Below are 8,623 nucleotides of genomic sequence, written 5' to 3' on the forward strand. Positions count from 1 at the left end.
GAGTCTTTCTCACTAGGCTCTAAGTTCCCTGAAAACAGGCAGATATTAGAAAGTGTCTTCTAATATGTCTCCTCCATTCCTTACATGTTGTACCTGAAGTAGGTGCTGACCTTTTCTGTCACTAGTCCTGGCTTTAAGATATTAATTAATTAATTAAGATAATCTTAAGACATTATCCCTCCTGAGGTTATCTGAATTTTCATGAAGGACTCTCAACTGCAAAGCCTTCAAAACACTAAGTAATTAATTTCTAATGTAGACTTCTAGATACTTGATAAATGGTTAGAGAAATATGGGGGAGAGAGGTGATTCCTGGTATCCCTTAAATCAAACTTTGTCCCAACTCTGCAAAAAGGCAGATCCTAGGAAAGAACAACGTGAAAGGGCCCATTTAAGACTGGACATTTGGAGAAAAACCACCAATCAATAAACATTAAGTGCTTACTATGTGCCAGGCAGCATAGATTAGTATAAAAATGGAACTAACCAATGTTGGAGAGGCTGTGAGCAGACAGGCACACTGATACACACTACATGTGGAGCTATTAATTGGTCCTTCATCAATCAATCAAGTATTTATTAAGCATGTGCTATGTGGCAAGCTGTCTCCTTAATCTTGACAGCCTCCAACATTAGAGACTTCATGAAACTCCTCTGTAGTTAATTTTTGTTTGTTTTATTATATAGTATAAGAATATAGCACAATACTAGAATACAAAATTCTACAGTTATTTCCAACTGATTATTATAGGCATCAATATTTCTGATTGTGTTATCTATAATTTTAAATCCAAAAATATGAAACTAAAGTAGTATAGTCCTTATGACTTAGCATTTCTACTAAACGAAATCTATCAAAGCGCATCAATTCAAGGTTAAAAGTGAGTGAAGTCATCATATTTACCTGCGTCATCATTCTATCCTTAAAGCCATCAGATCCTTAAAGCCAAGCTCTCTTTCTATAACACAAGTCCTGAAAGCCAAAGTATTTTGGATGGGCTAGTGAGGACATCTCTTAATTTTTCAGGGTCTGTATCTTCTGGCCAGCAAGATATGTGTGACTTATCTTCCTGGTGGTGGTTATCTTCTGCTGCAAGAAGGCAGTAACTTCAGAAAGCATCTGTCTCTGGGCACCTAGCACCCAGATCTCTCGAGCTTACAAGGAGCTTAGGGACAGCCATCTCAGGATAACAGTGTCACTTGTGCTCATGAAAGGAAGTAGAAAGAACTTAACATAGAATCTTAGGCTCACAAGTACATGTTCTTGCTGCCATATGCATGTAGCTGCCATAGCAGCTACCATACCTGCTGATGAGGAGGAGGAAGGAAGAAGTAGAAAGAAAAACACCCTCACCCACCCACTCTCATACAAACACATGCTTTCACTGGAAATCTGTGGAAGAGCTGGCAAAATCCCAAGTGATACGCTCAACAAAAAGAGAAGAGAACCAAAATGTACTTTTTTACTTGCTTTCTTTAACCATATATATATATGTGCATATATATATACAAATTATATATATTATTTTCCCCAAATTACATGTTAAAATAAATTTTTTAAACATTTGGGTTTTTTTAAGTTTTGAGTTACAAATTCTATCCCTTCTTCCCTCCCTCCCTTGCCCTTTCCCTGAGACAGTAAGCAATCAGACATAGGTTATACATGTGCAATCACATAAAACATTTTCATATTAGTCATTTTGTGTAAGAAGATTTGAATAAAAGAAAAAGAATGAAAGAAAGTGAAAAATAGCATACTTCAGTCTGTATTCAAACATCAGCTCTTTCTCTGAAGCTGGATAGTAGGCTTGATCACTAGTCCTTTGGAATTTTCTTGGATCATTGTATTATGAGAATAGCTAAGTCATTCATAGTTCTTCATCGAACAATATTGTTGTTGCTATATATAATGTTCTCCTGGATCAGTTCATGTAAGTCTTTCCAGGTTTTTCTGTAATCATCCTGTTTGTCATTTCTTATAGCACAATAATATTCCATTACAACCATACACTACAGTTTGTTTAGCCATTCCCCAATTGATGGGCATCTCTTCAATTTCCAATTCTTAGCCACCACAAAAAGAGCTGCTATAAATACTTTTGTACAAATAGGTCCTTCCCTCCGCCACTTTTTATGTCTTAGGAATATAGACCTAGCAATGGTTTTGCTGGATCAAAGTGTGTGTACAGTTTTATAGTCCTTTGAGCAGAGTTCTAAATTGCTCTCCAGAATGGTTGGATCAGTTCACAACTCCAACAGTGAATTAGTGTCCCAGTTTTCTCACATCCCCTCCAACAGTCATCATTTTTCTTTTTTATCTTATTAGCCAATCTGATAGGTGTGAGGTGGTACTTCACAGCTATTTTAATTTGCATTTTTAAATTTGCATTTGTCTAATCAATAGTGATTTAGATGTGAAAATATGTTTAATATGAATGTATATGTAGAGCCTATATCAGATTGCATGCCATCTCAGGGAAGGAGGTGGGGAGGGAGGGGAAGAAATTTTAAAATTCAAACATTTACTGATAATCACGAAGAAATTTATTTTCAAACAATTCTTTAGTATACATATAATTTTACCATTATTTAAAGATAATAACAAAGTGTTTCTTACAGTGTTTGTTGGCATTGCGTGGCATGACAGCATGTGGAGTACAAAGTGTGCATGTTGTGTGTTCAGAACCAAGGCTGCAGTGAAGTCACATGATGCAACACAGGCAAGTGCTTCCAGAAACACCTGAGATCCATCATGCATTTGACTTTGAATTAATTTTTGGTCGTTACACATTCAGAAACCTTTCACGGTTGCCAAATTTTTCTCCAGATTCAGTTATGTGACCCCATATGGGGCTGTGACTCACAATTTAAGAAATGATGATTTAGAGCATTTTTTCATATAACTATAAATAACTGATTTATTTGTCTGAAAACTGTCTGTTCATATCCTTTGACCATTTAACAATTGGGGAATGACTTGTATTTTTATAAATTAGACTCAGCTCTCTATATATTTGATGAATTAGGCCTTTATCAAAGATACGTGTTGCAAAATTTCCCCCAGTTTTCTGCTTTCCTTATAATTTTGGTTGCATTGGTTTTGTTTGTGCAAAAACTTTTTAATTTTATATAATCAAAATTATCTGTTTTACATTTTGTAATGCTCTCTATCTCTTGTTTGGTCATAAATTTTTCCTTTATCCATAGATCTGACAGATAAACTATTTCTTGCTCTGCTAATTTGCTAATGGTATTACCCTTTATGTGTAAATCATGTATTCATTTTGACCTTATCTTGGTATGCAGTGCAAGATCTTGGTCTATACCTAGTTTCTGCTATATTGTTTTCTAGTTTTCCCAGACACTCTTGTGAAATTATGAGTTTTTGTTCCAAAAGGTTGGATCTTTGGGTTTATCATATACCAGATTACTATGGTCATTTACTATAATGTAATTTGTACCCAATTTATTCCACTGATCCACTACTCTATTTCTTAGCCAGTACAAGACTCTTTTGATAATTACCACTTTATAATACAGTTTGAGATCTAGTACTGCTAGACCACCTTCCTTCACATTTTTTTTCATTGATTCCCTTGATATCCTTGAGTTTTTGTTCTTCTGGATGAATTTTGTTTTTACTTTTTCTAACTCTATACCAAATGTATTTTTAAAACAAAGTGAAAACAAATTTTCAGGAGGAAAGATAGAGGCTAGTATGGTTTAGTAGAAAGAACACACATAGCTAGCAAGCGTCTGAGGCCAGACTTGAGCTCAAGTCTTCCTGACGCTGAGTCCAGCCCCTCTATCCCTGTATCTTACACTGTTTGTCACTAGAAGGTTAGCCTGGAAAATGTCACAAGTTAGTTGGCTGTGTGCTTTACCTAGGGTCAGCTGACCTCAATGAACCCAATGATATCCATTGGTGCCCAAAAGAAGTAAGAAGACACAGGATTAATAAATTTGGAAGTGTTTCTTCATTCAACAACCACTCTTCAAGTAGCTTCTATGTGTTAGGTGCCAAACAAGTGTTAGGTATTGGAGACATAAAGACAAATGGAAAAAAGTCCCTGCTTTTAAGGAACTTAAAAATTCCTAACCCTTTCCATCAGAAGCTGCTCTTCATATGGAGCAAACATTCCCATCTCTGGGTCCTATAAGCAGAGTTCTCAAAAGCACAGGACTAAATGTCCTGAGTGGCCACAAGTCCTACAGTCCTTAACAGGGAAAGCAATGCTCCTAAACTCATGCTGAGCCCCTGAGGGTTCAATTAGTCTGACTTGTGATTGTGAGAGGCAGTGAACATTCACACTAGAAGTTTTGGGAAAAGGTGAAAAGAGAAGATAGCATGTACGTGTATAACGACCCAACAGACAGCTTGTCCTGGGAGAAGAGCCAGCCCTACAAAGATAACTGTTCCCTCCTTTCTGAATCCTATCCCAGCTCTATATTCAATTAATCAATCAACCAGCATTTATTAAGTACGTATCATGCACTAATCACCGGGGACTTAACTGACAAAAGTAAAACAGTCCCTACTTTTAAGGAGCTTACAAGGTAACCAGAACGGATTGGCAATAATTTACTCATTTCTATTTTGATCAGTACCCAGTCAGTGCTGCTTGCCAGAGATGGAAACCTGTTATGAAGTCATCATACACTCCTCCACCATTCCATTAGTCATTCCATTAGGGAAGACTAATGTGGATCTATAGATGCTGTCCAGAAGTCCGATTAATGCTGAAGCTATAGATAGTGATATGTAAAGAAGAAATATAAGCAAATGGCAAGCAGAGAGTAGAGTTTGGGACTTCCACCAGAAAGCATGCCAGCAGATCAGTGAACCTTGTTTCACTGATCTAACAACTCTTTCTGCCTCAGATGACCTCAAGTCCCTGGTTACCTCTTTTTTATTTGTATTTCTTTCCCTGAACATAGGTCACAACAGTCATCCTGGGAGAGGAACTGCTTGGCAGCTACTTCTGGAGCTGGAGAGTTACTGTATTCCAGAAGCAACACTGTTTGTCCAGTGGTAGGGGCATCCTACAACTTTCTATCAAGGACTATATTATCTTGAAACTGAAGAGAATAAAGAGCCATGCCCAGCTAGCTGAAATATTTAGACCTTGCGAGTCGCTCAGATAATACAGATCTGAGCATTCTATAGCAAGGATTCTGAGTATGAATCCCAGGCAGAGTTGCCAAAATCAGAGGGAATTATAGTCTTGGAGAGGATGGAAAAAGATATTTGGAATTTGAAAGATAACCCAATATGCAAACAGAAAAAAAGAAAAGAGAGGATTGCTTCTGACTCTCTGAACTTTGCCAACATATCTCAGCTGCCTTCTCATCCTGGAACTTCACCACCTGTGCCCTTCTCACCCTGAACATGGTTCTGTCACTATGGTCCCCTTCCTCCGTTGGTTCTTCCTAGAGTCTCCACTTTGAGGAAGGGCCTAGGAAAACCATTGTCCAAGCCTCTTCTGGCTCTACTTCGGACTCAATGGACTTCATTGCCACGCTTCATCCCCTTATATCGCCCCACCTTTTAACTCCCTTTTATGAGGTCTTCCCCCATTAGAATATAAGGTCCTTAAGAGCAAGGAGTGTCTTTTTTTGTCTGTTTTTGCTTGTATTTGTATACACAGTGCTTAGCACAGTGCAAGACACATAGTAATTACTTAATGAATGTTTGTTGATTTGACTTGTTTATGAAGAGAGCAGATGGCTAATGAAGGACTGTGAGAAGTAATATAAGCTAAAAAGCAAAGCAATGATGCTAAAGAATTCATGTTACAGTCCCCAAAAGGTATCCTACTGTTGAGACAGTGGCAGATGTTGGAGTTGTACAATGCAGTATTGTATTGTATTGAACTATCTAGATAGCACCAACTGCTTCCGGTGCCATGGGTGAGATCAGTGACAGTTCAATACAATACAATTGGGCAAGTTACTTAACCCTGTTTGTCTCAGTTTCCTCGTCTGTAAAATGAACTGGAGAAAGACATGGCAAACCATCTCAGTATCTTTGCCAAGAAACCAACTGCTATCATGAAGAGTCAGGTTCAACTGAAATGACTCAACAAAAACAAACAACATTAAGGTGATATTAGGATGTAGTCTATGACTTATAATGCTAATGTGGTATCTTGGCTGTATGAAAACCCACGTAAAACAGATCAAAAAGGCTTCCTACCCAACAAGACTTACCAGAAAAGAAAGGGTGGGCCAGTCACTTATGTACCCTGGGCTCTTCAGGGTCAAGAACTGTCTTTCTTTTTGTTTGTATTTGCATCTCCAGAGCTTAGCACAACTTCTGGCACATAGTAAGTGCTTTGTAAATGCTTGTTTCCTTCCTTCCTTCTCTCTTAGGATATGGATTTCTGGCCAAGATCCATTCTAACCAAGGGAGATGCTTTAAAAACACATTACTCTAGGAGATATTAGTTCTGGCTGGCATTAAGAAGTCTAGAATTATTCCTCAACATCCCCACAGAAACCCACAGCCTGAGCATTTCAACCACATGCTGCTGAATATGTTAGAAACACAGGGAACATGTGGCATGTCTAACACATACATACAATTCAAAAAGGAATGACACCAAACTTGATGATATTTGGGCAAGAGCCACACCTACTTATTGACTTATGCTTTGGAGTCTCAGAAGACAGAGAGGCAGCAGATATTCACATCCTTGGCTGAGGAAGAAACTGAAAGAAATGTACCTCCTAGTCAAACTCAGCTCAGGTAAATTCTAACAGACAGAAATGACAGTACAATGAACAACTTTGTGGTCAAGACCTTCAAATTTAGACAGTATTTTGCTGAAAAAACTTGGTGTTCAGGAGACACAAAAGTTAGTAGATCAATCAAAAGTTACTCCATACTGATTGTTGAGAGAAAAGTTAACTCAACTGTTTACAAAATACCTCCCAAAGACTGGCAGGAGCACATTAAAGACAATTCCACATAACTACTTGTTGCCATGGGAGAATTAGCTGGACAAGCGAATGAATTAGATGAACAAGTGAATATTGATGGATACTTAGCTCAGTGCAGCATAAGTAAAGGAAACTGCTTACCAGTTGTTGTGCCTTTTCTTGTCTTTATCTGGAACAAGGAATAGTCTGATGTGTTTGTGCAATTGTGGTGTTTCTGTTGTTGTTGTCTGTCCTTTGTTTTTGAGGAGCACCAATGACATCACAGGGTGATGTCTTGACCCCATTGTGAATTGGATTAAAGTGAGGCAGGGTTGCACAAAATCATCAGCCTGACTCTTACTTCCTGAGTCATCAAAGGCCAGTGGCAGGACAAAAGTCAAGACGACTGGCCATGACCCAGGATGCAATGGATGCCTTTGGAGTCTTCAATGCCTGACCAAGCTCTAAGCTTCAGACATGTTCATGGCCAGTGAAACAAATTGTTCTCATCTGCCCATTCCTCCAGAGAAAGTTTTCACACGCTTGGGGTAGACCCCTTCCCCCCAACTCACTTATGGGTTTGAGACTCCGCAGTTACCCTCAACTTGGTTTAGCCAAAATGGTTTACCAGGGCAAGGCCACAATACGTGTTACAGCTTCTTGGAGCCACGGATAAGAGTTGAGTGCCAGGTGGACACCAAAGGTGTACGAGCAGCCCTGAAAAGGGCTGGGCAAGCCCTCACACCAGAGATGGTGGTTCTCCATGAACACCCCATATATCCTTCTTAATAATCTAAAGCAAATAATCTAAAGGGAAAAGGACATGTAGTTTGTCTACCAATTGTACAAATACTGCCTGAATCAGACAATGGTTCAGAAACAGGTATTTCAAGTTAAAAAGGCTCTGCACGCTCTAACCCAAGAGCTAGTTCAGATAAGGAGAGAAGACTGAACCTATGCTGCCTAGAACTTCAGACATAGAAACTCCTAAGACATAGATACACCCATGGAGGTAACACTGATAAGCAAACCTGAGCCCTTCACTAGATCAAGTTTAGCATGGGGAAGACTGGTAGGAATCAGTCGAAAGGTGAAATAAGCAGAAAGAAGAAAGTCATTTATCCTTTAACATTACAAAAAATAAACAACTTTGAAAGACTTAAGAACTTTGATTAACACAATGGTCAATCAAGATTGCAGAGGACCAAAAATAAATATTGCTACCCATCTCCTGACAGGGGAGTGATGGTTTAAAAAAATAGAATGAGACACATTTTGGGGCAGGACCAATATATAACATATTTGTTATAAGGGTTTTGTTTTTCTTTTTTCTGGTGGAGGCAAGGTGAAAGGGAGAAAAGAATAAATGCTTGTTAATTAAAAAAAAAAGAAAATCGATTTTTTTTTTTACAAAATTTGGGTTTCTATATACAGAACTATAGTTCTGATAAGGATGATATACAGCTCATACCATCAGCTAGTTCAGGTATAGGGACAGACAGACCAGCAGATCATGAGACAGCTCGGTCTATTTGATGTGAGACCACTAATTTAGCATGTTATAGGGGTAATTGGAGGGGTCCTTATACACATAGCCAGACGATAACACATTTGACCAAGTAATTTGGGCCTTGTACATAAATGCAAATTTTCATTAATGAACATGCTAATTATTGCATGCTTTGTATACACTTGTTTTCAT

This window comes from Vombatus ursinus, unplaced genomic scaffold (genome assembly GCF_900497805.2).
Source record: "Vombatus ursinus unplaced genomic scaffold, bare-nosed wombat genome assembly UNPS02014158.1, whole genome shotgun sequence".
Taxonomy (NCBI): domain Eukaryota; kingdom Metazoa; phylum Chordata; class Mammalia; order Diprotodontia; family Vombatidae; genus Vombatus; species Vombatus ursinus.